The following is a 15,723-nucleotide window of genomic DNA, read 5'->3' as shown; positions in this document are numbered from 1 at the left end:
TTGCCAGTTTTACTATTATTTTACAAGCTACACACAAGGCTATGGTTAGTATCATTATTCATAACTTATTTTCAGGACACAGGTGGAACTGGTATTAATTTATCATAATCTTATAAACAGTGTCTCTCTACTGGTTTTCATGTACCATGAAACTAAAAAATTCCCATTAAATAGTATTAGCTTAAGAGTATCCAATCCAAACTCATTCAAAAACATGTTCACTCATATAAATGAACTCATTTTTAGCCTCTCTTCACATTTTGTCTTTAAACTGTCTACTAATAGAAAAAAAAAAAGAAAATATATTTAAATGTTTACAACTCTTATCTCTGTGAGATATATAACAGATTTCCTACAACAGATGTGTACTGCATTTCTAATTATAAAGTTTTCAATAAATGTTATTTTCAAATATTTTCTTTTGTGGTTTTTAAAGTATTTTAGAGATACCTTAAAAAAATCAATCACCCCATCTCTACTTTTGCTTTTGCTCTGTGTGTGTGTTTGTGTGTGTGTGTTTTCACATGTGTGTGTGGAGAGGGTTATGGAGAACCTTTGAAGAAATTAAAAATAAAAGATATAGAGAACTAGAGGCTGTGTATGTTGCCCCAAATTTAGTTTGTTTCAATTTTGTATTGCATGCTATTTCAGAAAAATTTATTACTTCCTTCCTTTACTCATTTAGTCATCAATTAACTCAGCAAATATTGAATGTTAACCATATGCTTGGGCCTGTCACAGACATTCTTAATTGTGAAGTCTCATTGTTTATCCTCAAGGGTCTAGTATCAGAAAGCTATATTTTGTAGAGATGAGTAAAATACAATTTGAAAAACAATTATTTAGTGAGACGGTAAATTATTAACTCTCAGGTCCCTGAAAAGCTTCATAAATCTGTTCAATCCTTCGTTACTGTGTGTTCAAATTACACACTCTATAACATTGATCTGGGTTTCAAAATAGATATTTACCCTGGTAAGTATGGTTTCTGCAGAAAGGATTGTTTTAGTTCACTAACTAGATCAATACTTTACATCAACTGACTGCCATTGTAATCCACATTTTATTTTCTCTGAGTTTGGTTATAGTATAGTATTCCATCAGATATTGTCCAAAAGAGAAGGAATTATCCATTGGTTATCTGGACTAGAGATGAGGGATTATGTCTTACTGATTTGATAGTATTTATGTTTTTATTACATATAATTTATATTGTCCAGTAGTGTCCTGCACATGTACAGGACACAATATTTATTAAATGAAGGATCATTTAGTATTATCATCTATATGATCTATTTTATTTCAATTTCTCATTAACAGTATCGAGGATTAAAACATTCATACTTAGTCTTAGAATTGAAACTGGATGACACCCCATGCAATTTGGGTAGTTCACTGGTAAATTTTATAACACCAAAATTCAAATTATCATAACATGGAATTTGGAATTAGAGGACATTGATTTAAGTCCTAAGTCTTCAGTGTCTGAACTTGGATAAGTCATTTTACTTCTCTTAAACTGAATTTTATCACTTTAAAAATGGAGCTAATAATATTTATTTCAGTTGTGATAAGAATTCTAAAAAGACGAAATGTATAAGTAGGCACATTTTAAATTGCAAACCACTACACATTTATTATGGATAAAAGTCATATTATATCACTCTTTGGAATGACAGTCCACTAAAAGCATGTTGTAGAAATGAGATTACTAGGTAATGGTGGGAAACAGAGGTGGACAAGGGGAGAGAAAAGAGAAGATAATATATAAAGACAAACTCTGTCTACTCCTTAATTGTGCTGTGGTTTGCATTTGACCGATTCTTCCTCACAATAAGATTTCTTAAAACTTCCTTCTAACTCTGAGAAACAATATTGCTTACCCTAATATTAAACAAGCTAATGAATTATTTGATTTTTAAACTGTAAATGTGAGTTTGAATTAATAAATTACGAAGACTCATTTTGGAGCTATCAGGTTGATACTGTATTAATATCAGGTTGTACTGTACTGATATCAGGTTGATACATATTGGATGAATTTAGCTCAACTTGACCTATCGTTTTTGGTAGTGAGTTCATAATGAAAAAAAAATGTGAGAAACAAGTCAATGTGAGCAAAGATAGCAAAAACAAAAAGATCAAAACTAGTAAATAATTATCTACACTGTATAAAATGTTTAAAATACATAGATGGATTAGAAATACAAGGAAAAACAATGGCAAGACAAACATTTTTAAATGACAGAAATAGAGAATGGCATGAAAAGTTTAATAACTAAAAATTAAAAGCACAGACATTCATTTCCACTTCCATCCATAACCAAGCCACCAGCCCTTTGGTAGAAACACCTTAAAAGAGGAGACAATGGAATTAACAGACACGAATTTCAAAGAGCTATTAGAAATATATTCAAAACTCTGAATGAAATATAAACAAAATATTTAAAATAAAGTCATAAAAAGAAAGTATAAAAAACTTAGTGAGAAAAAATAAAATATCTGAAACGAAAACGTCACCACAGGCTCTTTCTGTGCTCTGTGCACACGCATTCCCGGTGGGTGCCACAGAGTTTCTCTGGGGCCCAGATGGCAGGAGCTGAGCATCAGGTGCTGGAGTGGAGGCCTGAGTGTCCCGTTGTGCCTTTTGAGATGGGCCCTTGGGAGCCAGGCACGCAGGGAATCTGTGGGGCCACCCTGCCTTTCCTGTGTCTTGGGAAGGTGAGGAACCAAGATAAGGTGTCTGTCATGGTTAGTCACCGGAGGCAGTGGCCAGCTGCCTAACCTGAATAGAGGCAAATAGGACAACATGGAGCTGCTGTTGTAGATCCCCTTTTGCCTTGAAGTTGCTGGGCCACCAGCAGCCCAACACAGACATGGAGATCTAGCAGATTTTATTGGCTGAAAATGTAAGTGAAGAAACTTCTAGAAATGTAGATTTTCATAACTTCACGGCAAAGAGAAAGAAACGACAGAATTTTGTCTTCATGACGGATCTCCTTATGCAAATGGTGACCTTCATGTAGGACATGCTTTAAATAAGATTTTGAAAGACATGACCGGCTTATACCTTATGATGACAGTTTCCAAAGTACGTTTTGTGTCATGATGATATTGTAATGGGTTACTTATTGAAGTAAAAGTATTACCAGAACTTGGTGAAAAAGTTCAGAATCTTTCATCCGTGTAATTAGAAAGTTCATTTGGTAAAGCAGCCAATGAGAAACAGAAATCGACATTTAGTCTTTGAATAGTAATGGCAGATTGCAATAATTGCTACTCTACATTTGATAGAAAATATGAAGCCAAACAATTGAGAATTTTCTAATAAGTGTTTGATAACAGCTTGGTTTATTGATTTTACAAAACCTGTGTTTTGGTTTCCCTGGTCAAGGACTGCTTAGGTTCTGCTTCAGCAGAACTTGAATAAAATCCTGAGTGTGTCAGTTGTTCTATACATTTAAAATTCTCTCACTTGAAACTTTCTAAGTTGACATCCCTTATAGATAGTTTATCTTCTGTTAGCTTTTTTAGTCTGAACCACACAGTCTTGGACTTTTCCAACCAGTTGCATTGTTTTCTATGTGCCCAAATCCAAGTACACTATTGAGAAATGTTCCAGTTCTGGAAATATCTATATATTTCCTGCAGATAAAGTAACACCTGTTGCTTCTACTTTGGAAACAATATTTGAAGTTATTTCAATATTTTCAAGTATAACTTTGAAAAATGGTATTTGTACCCATCCTATATTTCCTGATAAAGCTCTCCTCTTTTATCTTCAAATTATATGACCATGACAAAATGAACAGGATTGGTTCACACAGTCCCAATTCATGATAAGGAAGATTACAGTGTAGATTTTCAACACAACCTGTTAATGATATTTTCACTAGATGAGGATGACATTTTCACAGATGTTTCAGATCCTAAACTTCAAAACTGTACTTAAAGAAGGAACTGCTGTGGTAATAAATGTGCTTCAGGCAGCAAAGCATTTGTTGAAAGAGGATAATTTGATATTTAGCTATCCTTATGACTGGAGGACTCAGAAACCAATGGTTACTCATGTCTGCAAGCAGTGGTTTGTAATATATTAAGACCACATGAATTTTACGACCACAGCCAAGTCCCATCTTTTAAAAAGGGGGAACTTCCTCCTAGATCAAGAGTGAATGCCATGGTCAAAATCATGGACACACAACTATAGTAGTATATATCAAGGCAAAGAGATTGAGGTGTTCAAATTCCTATGTTTTGTCATAATACACAAGATGAATTATTGATCAACATCCAAACCATTGAGCATATTATTGAACAAGTGGAACAACACAGCAGTGATATCTAACAGACTCCCTCCCCTGAGCAACTGCTTCCAAAAGAAGTCAAATCTCAGATTGGTGGTCCTGATACCTTAGAATATGTGCTAGGCCAGAATATTTTCTACATCTGGTTTAATAGATTTTCATGGCTTCATGTTCTTCCAGGTACTGACTAAAGAGCCAATTTGTACTTGAGAGGAAAAGTCCAGCTTGGTGGTTGGTTTCAGTCTTTTTTGATCAACATGTGTGACAGCAAGGAGAAAAGCACTTAGTAAGACAGTGGTTGTCAGGAATTAACCTTGGAGAAAGGGATAATAGATGTTTAAAACTTTGAGAATATCATTAATCATAATGTTGTCATCAGTGGAACACAAGATAAAAGCAGGGAGCCTCCCTACGGTACTGATATCCTCCTTTGGTGGTAGCTGAGTCTTGTGTCATCATTAAAGTGACAGTAGGTTCATCTGTTATTAATGCTGCCAGGGATGTTAGCAAGTTTAGGAATACCATGTGCTTTTTTTGCGGGGGAGGAGGTGGCTGGTTTCAGTACAGAACTGGTTTCAGTCCTGCTAAGGATATGTGTGTCATAGACCAGTATGCTACACTTAAGTGTAGGATTTTGCAAACAAGATTATTGAGTCATATAAACAATATGATCTTGGAAAAGTCGTTTGCCTATTACAAGCATTTTACGAACTCTTTTGTTTCAGTGTAATCAAAGTTAGGCTTTATTGTGAAAATGAAAATGATCTCAAATCAACTCAAATGAAGTCAAATCAAATCAACTTGTCAGACTGCATCAACTAAAATTTTGGATGTAATATTGTTTGTGCTTTCACTCTTTCTCATGGCTGAAGACATATTCTAGCACATACCTCATGTTAAAGAACTCAAGAGTGTTTTTCGTACTGAGTAGAATAGTACAACAAGGAACTGGAAGAAGCAAGATAGGTGGAGGCAGTAAAGAGTGCATGTGCAATGAGAGATTCATTTATTGGAAGCATCTCTGGCAAAAATGCAACAGAGTACAAAGCTATCACTGTGATAGAACTTGGTCTGCTTTTTGAGGTAGTAGAGTTGCAATGAACTGAGGAGACTTCTTGTACCCCTCAGCTGAAGGAATTAATGATGACTTCTCACACACCTTTACTCACTCAACAACCTTGAGCAATAAATGCAGATGTAATTGAGCTTAAAGGCACAATCCTAATTAGTTTAGAAAGTGGTGATATTTCTGAAGAGCTTTCATATAAAGTGGTTGTCATGCCAACTACCAAAGAAAAATACCCTCCTTGTTGGAAGTATACAGCTGCATCATCAGATAAACTCTGACCTTGTGTTCAGAAGTGAGAGGTTGAAAGTAGTACTTCACTTTGTTATTAACAGTTCTCTGAGCAAGAACACCCTGACAGTACTGACTAGGGGTTTAATGGACTGTTTATAATGGAAAGAAATTGAAGATTTAGATAACGAGTGAAAGAGTAAATAGTGGAGGATGGATATCAAATCACAATTATAAAAGAAGTATCTACTATAAATAGAGATAGAATAATGTGCATATATACATGTGAAAAAATATATATGTAGGTGTATTATATCATATATCCATATCATGGACTTATTCAGACATAGATATTGACTATCTTACATTCAAATGTGGCTGAGCTGAGAATATTTTATATTTTATAAATCTTTTTGACACAGTATTTAAAGTTCTATAGTGTCTGAAAATGAAGACACTCTGGAAAACTTAAAACAAATAAACAGATGATCTTAGTAGCAGGGAAATATGGTAGGAAAAAAGATCAGCAAGATTGGAGATACCATAATAGAAAATATCCAAATTAAAGCAGGAAAAAAGTGTTCACAAAAAAATATTAATTCTCCAATGCACATGCAGTATGGTTTTCCACAAAAGAGGAAGACAGAAAAATAATGGGAAAAATATGGCAGAAATTTTTCAAATTTGACAAAACTACGAATCAAAAAGCTGAACAAATTTCAGTAGGATAAACACAAAGAAAACCACAACAAGCCACATCATCATCAGACTACTGAAAACGAGATAAAGGAAATCTTTAAAAAAGAAAGAAAGAGAAATAATATAGAGGGGAATAAAATAAGAGTAATTGTGGGCATATGGTCAAAAATAATGTAAATCAGAAAAAGTAGAAGAGTATCTATGAAGTACTGGAAGAAAAAAGAAAAAAAGAATAAAAAACAAACCCAGTGAACCAAGAATTGTTTATCCAGCAAAAGTATAATTCAAAAATAGTAAGACATATAGACAATTCAAATGAAAAAAGTAGACAAAATTAATCTCCCAAAGAACTTAATTACAAGAAATGTTAAAGATAGTGTTTTGGTGTGATTAATTAAAGACATAAATAGTAAATTTTGGAGCAACCACAAAATTGATTATGTAAATATCATCCCCCTGTACTTACTCTAAGTATATTAATCTTAAATAGTCTACATTTCAAATATCTTCTAGATAGGTGATCACACACATATTTTATACAAGTACTTGCTTATATTCATTAAATATTTAGAGCAATGATTCATAACACATCTATGAAGATTTTGAAACATGCATATGTTCAGGCCCCACCCAAGATTAATTGAATCAAAATCCCTAGGTTAGCAGTTCTGAACAGTTCTACAAATTCAAGGAATTCAAAAGCACACTGAAAAGTTTTTGTGCTTATTCAGACTGAACCTCTGAACTCTCTGAAGGTTAAAAACCTTCATTTTTTTTTCTCTTCTTCCTGCTTTCCCCACAGTAGCAAATTCAGATTTGCTGATTTCAATAAAAGGAAAAATAACATAATCAAAAACTGGTCTGAGGTTCGGGGTGGGGACAATGCATACAGATGCCAAACCAGCTGAGTGATGAACCCATATTGCTGCAGCATTTTGGCACTCAATGTATTTTGTCTGATCTAAGGGGAAAAAAGCAGAAGACACTAATTATTGGTTTGGCCAAAAAGTTCGTTCGGGTGTTTCTGTCAGATACTACAGAAAAACTGAATGAACTTTTGGCCAAACCAATACTAGTACCAAAAATGAAAGTGGGGACATTATTGCAGAAAGAGGGGAATTAAAAGGATAATAAAAGAAACTATAGGGCTTCCCTGGTAGTGCAGTTGTTGAGAGTCCGCCTGCCAATGCAGGGGACACAGGTTCATGCCCCGGTCCAGGAAGATCCCACATGCCGTGGAGCAGCTGGGCCCGTGAGCCATGTCCACTGAGCCTGAGCATCCAGAGCCTGTGCTCCGCAACGGGAGATGCCACAACAGTGAGAGGCCCACGTACCGCAAAAAAAAAAAAAAAAAAAAAAAAAGAATCTATGAACAACTCTGTGCCCACAAATTTAATAGCCTGGATGAAATGGGCCAATTTCTTGAAAGACATGATCTGCCAAAACTCATATAGTAGAAATAGATAATCTGAATAGAAATATATTTGTCAACTAAATCAAATCAATAATTAATTTAAAAAAGCACTAGATCCAGATGTGTTCAATGGTGAATTCTACAAAACATTTAAAGAAGAAATTATAACAATTCTTTACAAGCTCTTTTAGAAGATAGAGGCAGTGGAAATACTTCCTAACTTATTCTATGAGGTCAGCATTACTATAATACCAAACCCAGGCAAAGACATTATAAGATAAGGTAACTACAGATCAATATCTCTATGAAAATAGATGTGTGAACTCTAAACAAAATATGAGTAAATCAAATCCAACAATGTATAAAAACAATTAACACCATTACCAAGTGGGATTTATCCCAGTTTTTCAAAGCTGGTCCATCTTTCAAAGATCAATTAATGTAATTCATTAATTAATGTAATTCTTTAACCCACATCAGTGTGTTGAAGAAGAAAAATCACTTGATCACATCAACAGATATGGAAAAAGCATTTGACAAAATTCAACACCCATAAAATAAAAACTCTCAGCAAGCCGGGAATAGAGGGAAACTTCCTCAACTTGATAAACAAATATGTACAAAAAACTGACCACAATCATCATACTTGATGAGAAATTTGAAACTTTCCCACTAAGATCAGAAACAAGACAAGAATTTCCCCACTCATCACAGTTTTTCAGCATTGTACTAGAAGTCCTAGCTAATGAAATAAGAAAAGAAAATGAAATAAGAGTTATATAGTTTGGGAAGGAAGAAATAAAACTGTCATTGTTTACAGATGACATAATCACCTATATAGAAGATCTGAAAGAATCAAGAAGAAAAAAAGACCTCCAAGAACTGATAAGTGATTATAGAAAGGTTGCAGGATACAAGATTAATATACAAAAGTCAATCACTTTCCTATATACCAGCAATGAACAAGGGGAATTTAAAATTAAAAACAAAATACTGTTTACATTAGCACCCTTCCAAACTAAAATACTTGGAAATAAAACTAACAAAATATGTACACTATGTATGTGAAGAAAACTACCAAACTCTGATGAAAGGAATCAAAACAAACTAAATAGAGGGAGGGATGTTTCATGGTCATGCAACATGAGACCCAATATTGTCAAAATGTCAATTCTTCCCAACTTGATCTATGTAGATCTTCAATGCAATCTTAATCAGTAACACAGTAAGTTATTTTTTGAGTATCAACAAACTGATTCTAAAATTTTTATGGAGAAGCAAAACACCCAGAATAGCCAACACAATATTGCAAAAGAGCAAAGTTGGAGACTGAAACTACCTGACTTGAAGACTTAACTATAAAGCTACAGCAATCAAGACAATGTGGCATTGGTGAAAGAATAGACAAATAAATCAGTGGAACACAGTAGAGAGCCCAGGTATTTCATCCATGTAAATATACTCAACTGATCTTTGACAATGAAGCAAAGGCAATATAATGAAGAAAAAATAGTCTTCTCTACAAATGCTGTGGGAAAAACTGGACATCCATAGACAAAAATATGAATCTAGGCACAGACTTTAAACCATTTAAAAAAGTAACTCAAAATGAACCATAGGATAAAATGTAAAACACAAAACTGTAAAATTCTTCGAAGATAATGTAGTAGGAAATCTAGATGTCCTTGGGTTTGGTGATGAATTTTTAGATATAACAGTAAAGGCACAATCCACAAACAAAAAAATTATAAGCTGTATGTTAAAATTAAAAACTCCTCTAAGAAAAGACAGTATCAAGAGAATGAAAAGGCAAGCCACAGAATGGAAGAAAATATTTTCAAAAGATATATTTGATAAAGGATTTTTTGTGCAAACTATACAAAAATCTCTTAAATCTCAAAACAAAAAAGAAACAACCCAATTTAAAAATGGGTGACTATCTTAACAGATATCTCATCAAAGAAGCGATACAGATGAAAATAAGCATATGAAAAGAGGCTCCACATAAGTCATCAAGGAAATGCAAATTAAAATAACAATGTGATACCACTACAAACCTGTTAGCATGGTTACCATCCAGAATACTAACAACAAATGCTGGTGAGGATGTGAAACAACAGGAACTTTCATTCACTGCTGATGGAAATCAAAATAGTTATATATATATATATTTTTTTCATATTATTAGGATGTTTTGATATCTTAAAAAATCTTTCTAGCTGGGACTAGCCAATTCTTAGAGATAGGAAAAGACCCAGCTGCAAGCATGCCTTTGATATATGCACACTACATTCCAGAGCCATTCCTCCTCTAGTTGGCCTGTACATCCCAGGAGGCAGTATTCCTCTGCCTTAATCATCCTTGAACCAGGTACCCAGAAATTAGTGACCACCCTTATACCTTAGAGACCACCAAATTATTCAAATTATCCAATCTAAACTTATTCACCCTGCCTTGCTTTGCCTTTCTTATAGAACTCCCGTTAAGGCTCTGGCCTAATGCTTTCCCCTTGCTCCTCTCTTATGTCTCTTGACCACCCTAGTTTTCTTCCATACCTCCAGTCTCTAAGACCTGTGGGAATCGCAAACCTTGTTTATTCCTGAGCCCTTCCCCGTCTCCTCTTGTGGCCACACTTAAGTGACAACCTCATAAAAGGGCACAGAGCACATAGCCACTTAAGAAGGCAGTTTGGTGGTTTCTGACAAAAACAAACATACTCCTACTGTACGATCCAGCAATCATACCACTTGGTATTTACCTAGAGTTGAAAACTTATGTCAACACAAAAACCTGTGCAGGGATGTTCATAGCAGCGTTATTCATAGTTGTCAAAACTGGGAAGAAAACAAGATGTCCTTCAGTAAGTGATAAACTGTGGATAAACTGAGGTACATTCAAATAATAGAATATTATTAAGGGCTAAAAAGAAATACGCTATCAAGCCATGATAAAGCATAGAGAAAACTTAAATACATATTACTAAGTGAAAAAAAAAATATTACTAAGTGAAAGAAGTCATACTGAAAAGTTACATATTGAATGTTTCCAACTATATGTCACTCTAGAAAAGGCAAAATTATGAAGAAGTAAAACATCAGTGGTTGTTGGGGTTGGGAGGTGTGGAGGTGTGGAAAGATTAGGTGGAGCAAAGAGGATTTTTAGGGCAGTGAAACCACTCTTCATAATAGTATAATGGTGGATACATATTATTATACATTTATCCAAACCCACAGAATGTATACATGGAGTGAACCCTAACATAAACAATGAATTTTGAGGGATTCGATGTATCAAGGTAGGTTCATCAACTATAAAAAAATACCACACTTGTGGGTGATATTAATAATGGAGGGATACACATGTATGGCGTCAGGGGACACATGTAAATTCTCTATACCTTCTGCTCAATATTGCTATAGACCTAAAACTCTAAAAAATAAAGTCTATTAAAATATTAAAGCATTGGAAAATGTACTATGCAAAATATAACAAGAGTTCAAATGACTCAGTAACAGGATAGACTTCAGAACAAGAAATATTAATAAGTGATAAAGAAGGGTGGTTCAAAACAATAAAAGGATACATTTATAAATAAGTTATATAAATAATGATAATGAAAAATAATCTTTTAATATTTGAGGGAGATCTAAGAATGTGCTTAAAGAAAGATTTATAGACTGAAATATTTAAAATTGAAGAAAAATCTCATAAAATTGTCTACTTCTGTACCTTTAGAGGCTATGAAACAAAAATATGTTAAACCTAAAGTAAATGAAGAGAACTAATAAATAAATAGCAAAACGGAAATAGAAAATTTAAAAATACAGAAAAACTATGAAATCCAAAGTTGTTTGTTTTTAAAGATCAAAAAAATCTATAAATTTCTAGTTAGATTGATAAATATGAAAGAGGAAATGAGGCATATTACCAATAGCATAAACAAAAAAGAGGCAGCCTTACAAATCCTAGAGATATTAAAAGGTTAAAAAAGGAAATATGATAAACTATGTGTCAGAAAAATTGATAAATCAAAGGAAGTGGATAATCCCCCAAAATGTAACAAATTACCAAAACTTACACAGGAAGAAAAACATGTGAATAGAGCTTACTCTACCAAAGAAATAAATATGAAGGCAAAATCCTTACCAAAAAAGAAAGTTTGAAGGCCATATGGGTTTATTGGTAATTTTATCAAATGTTTACCAAAGAAGAAATAAATACAACCATATGTACAATTTTCCCAGAAGTAGTGGAGAAGAAAACCCTCCTTAACTAAACTAGTGAGACCATCATTATCCTGGTGCTATAACCCCATAAAGTATATAAAAGAAAAAAGTATTGCCAACTAATATTTTTCAGTATCATGAAAGTAAAAATCTTTAACAAAATATTAGAAAATTGACTTCAACAATAAAAAGCATAATACATCTTGAATGAGCAGGAGTGTAAGCTTGGTTAAACCTCAGAAGACTAATCAATGTAATTTACCATATCTAGCCACATGATTATCTATATAGATGCAGAAAATTTTGACAAAATTCAACATCTGTTGACATTAAAAATTGTCAGCAAGACACAAATGAAGGAATTTTCTTAATTAGATACAGGGCATCTAAAAATAACTATAGCTACCATCATAGTTAATAGTAAAGTTAATAAATTTCCCCTAAGATCAGTAAAAATGCAAGATAAAGAAAAGTCTTGTGCATTTAGAATGAAACTGACTAAAATAATTTTGAGTGAAAAATCCAGATATAAAGTATAAACACTTTATTTAAAGTTCACACTATGGCAACACCAGACTGTTTGGTATGTACACTTAAGTGGTTGTATTTTAGAGAAAAGCAAAATAGTGATTATTATAAAATCTAAGATAGTAACAAATTTGGGGCATGAGGGGGACAACATTCTATTTACTGATCTGAGTAATGATTACATGCTTGTTTACTATAAGTAATTTTTAAGTTGCATACATTTTTACACATTTGGAAACAGGAGATTAAAAAGAAAGTTAAATGGGAATTTAGTGGGGTCCACAGAGAGTGCACCTATAAAGGTTGTTTAACCCTATGCTAGTCTACAAAAAGGAGAACAAAGTTTTCCATGTTACCCAGTCTCTCTCAGCTAGGGAGGAGTTCAGAGGGAAGTAGACTATATTTCTAACCAGAAATTGTGACTGTTGTTTGAAACATTCTTTGTGTCATATTCCTGGGGCAGTTGCTGTATATTACAAAATAATATATAATATTACACATTGAATATGCTATATTATAAGCTATTTTATATATCATTATATTATAATATTCTTTAAGTTTTATTGGAGTACAGTTGATTTACAATGCTGTTTAGTTTCTGCTGTACAGCAAGTAAATATACAAATATCAACTCTTTTTTTAGATTATTTTCCCATATAGATCATTACAGAGTATTGAGAAGAGTTCCCTGCACTATACAGTAGGTCCTTATTAGTTATCTACCTTATATATAGTAATGTGTATATGTAAATCCCAATCTCCCAATTTATCCCTCCCCTGCTCCTGCTCCCCCCACCCAACCCTGGTAACTATAAGTTTGTTTTCTACATCTGTGACTCCATTTCTGTTTTGTACCATTTTTTTATATTCCACATACAAGCGATATCAAATGATATTTTGTCTTTCTCTGTCTGAATTACTTTGCTCAGTATGACAAACTCTAGGTGCATCTATATTGCTGCAAACGACATTATTTTGTTCTTTTTATATGGCTGAGTAATATTCCATTGTATACATGTACCACATCTTTTTTATCCATTCTGCTGTTGATGGACATTTAGGTTGCTTCCATGTTCTGGGTATTGTAAATAGTGTTGCAATGAATATTGGGGCATATGTATATTTTTGAGGTATCATTTTTTCTGTATATATGCCCAGGAGTAGAATTGCAGGGTCATATGGTAGCTCTATTTTTACTTTTTGAGGAAGCTCCATACTATTCTCCATAGTGGCTGTACAAATTTACATTCCCACCAACAGTGTAAGGGGGTTCCCTTTTCTCCACACCCTCTCCAGCACTTACTTTTTGTAGATTTTTTAATGAAGGACATTCTGACCAGTGTGAGTGATACCTCATTTTATTTTTGATTTGCATTTCTCTAATAATTAGTGATGTTGAGCATCTTTACATGTACTTTTTAGCCATCTGTATATCTTCTTTGGAAAAATGTCTATTTAGATCTTCTGTTCTATTTTGGTTGGGTTATTTGTTTTTTGATATTGAGCTGCATGAACTATATGTATACTTTGGAGATTAACCCCTTGTCAGTCTCTTCATTTGTAAATATGTCTCCCATTCTCTGGGTTGTCTTTTGTTTTATTTATGGTTTCCTTTGCTGTGCAAAACTTTTAAGTGTAATTAGGTCCCACTTTTAAATTTTTGCTTTTATTTTCATTACTCTAGGAGGAGGACCAAAAAATATCTTGCTGTGATTTATGTCAGAGAATGTTGCTTATGTTTTCCTCTATGCATTTTATAGTATTCAACTGCACATTTGGTTCTTTAATCCATTTTGAGTCTATTTTTGTGTATGCCTCCTTTGCAGGCAGCTGTCCAGTTTTCCCAGCAGCATTTATTGAAGAGACTGTCTTTAATTAATTGTATAATCTTGCCTCCTTTGTCATAGATTAGGTGACCATAGGTGTTTGGGTTTATCTCTTTCTATCCTGTTCCACCGACCAATATTTCTGTTTTTGTGCCAATACTGTACTGTTTTGATGACTGTAGCTTTACAAAGCATAGTCTGAAGCAGACAAAGCATAGTCTGAAGTCAGGGAACCTGAATCCTCCAGCTCCATTTTTCTTTTTCAAGATTGCTTTGGCTATTCTTGGTCATTTGTGTTTCCACACAAATACTAATTTTTTTTGTTTTAATTCTGTAAAAAATGTCAGTAGTAATTTGATAGGGATTGCATTGAATCTGTAGATTGCTTTGGGTAGTATAGACATTTTGACAATATTGATACTTCAATCCAAAAACATGGTATATCTCTCCATCTGTTTGTGTCATATTTGATTTCTTTCATCAGTATCTTATAGTTTTCTGAGTACACTTCTTTTGTCTACTTAGGTAGGTTTATTCCTAGGTATTTTATTCTTTTTGATGAAATAGAATGGGATTGTTTCCTTAATTTCTCTTTCTGGCCCTTCATTGTTAGTGTATAGGTACGCAAGAGATTTCTGTGTATTAATTTTGTATACTGCAAACTTACCAAATTTACTGATGAGTTCTAGTAGCTTTCCCAATCATCTTTAGGATTTTCTATGTATAGTAACATCATCTGCAAACAGTGAAAATTTTACTTTTTCTTTTCCAATTTGGATTACTTTTATTTATTTTTCTTCTCTGATTGCTGCAGCTAGGGCTTCCACAACTATGTTGAATAAAAGTGGCAAGAGTGGACCTCCTTGTCTTGTTCCTGATCTTAGAGGAAATTCTTTCGGTTTTTTGCCATTGGGAATGATGTTTGCTGTGGGATTGTCATATATGGCCTTAATTATTTTGCAGTGTTTTACCTCTATGCCCACTTCCTGGAGAGTTTTTATCATAAATGGGTGTTGAATTTTGTTAAAAGCTTTTTCTGCATCTATTCAGAGGATTATATATTTTTGTCTTTCAGATTGTTAATGTGGTGTATCATGTTGACTGATTTGCGTGTATTGAAGAACTCTTGCACCCTGGGATAAATCCCACTTGATCATGGTGTATGATCATTTTTATGTGTTGTTGGATTCTGTTTGCTACTATTTTGTTGAGGATTTTTGCGTCTATGTTCATCAGTTATATTGGCCTGTAATTTTCCTTTTTTGTGATATTTTTGTCTGGTTTTGCTATCAGGGTGATGGTGGCCTCATAGAATGAACTCGGGAGTATTCCTTTCTCTGCAATTTTTTTGAAGAGTTTCAGATGGATAGGTGTTAACTTTTCTCTAGACGTTTGACAGAATTCACCACTGAAGTCATCTGCTCCT

At 33.6% G+C, this 15,723-nt stretch overlaps 1 pseudogene; it reads left to right on the top strand.

Moving 5' to 3' along the window:
- Positions 1–5,654, top strand: part of LOC101340084 (isoleucine--tRNA ligase, mitochondrial-like) — a 143,716-nt pseudogene extending 138,062 nt beyond the window's left edge.
- The last annotated feature ends 10,069 nt before the right edge of the window (positions 5,655–15,723 follow it).

This window comes from Tursiops truncatus, chromosome 17 (assembly GCF_011762595.2).
Source record: "Tursiops truncatus isolate mTurTru1 chromosome 17, mTurTru1.mat.Y, whole genome shotgun sequence".
NCBI lineage: Eukaryota > Metazoa > Chordata > Mammalia > Artiodactyla > Delphinidae > Tursiops > Tursiops truncatus.
The sequence above is the reverse complement of the archived record's forward strand: the minus strand, read 5'-3'. Positions and strand labels throughout refer to the sequence as shown.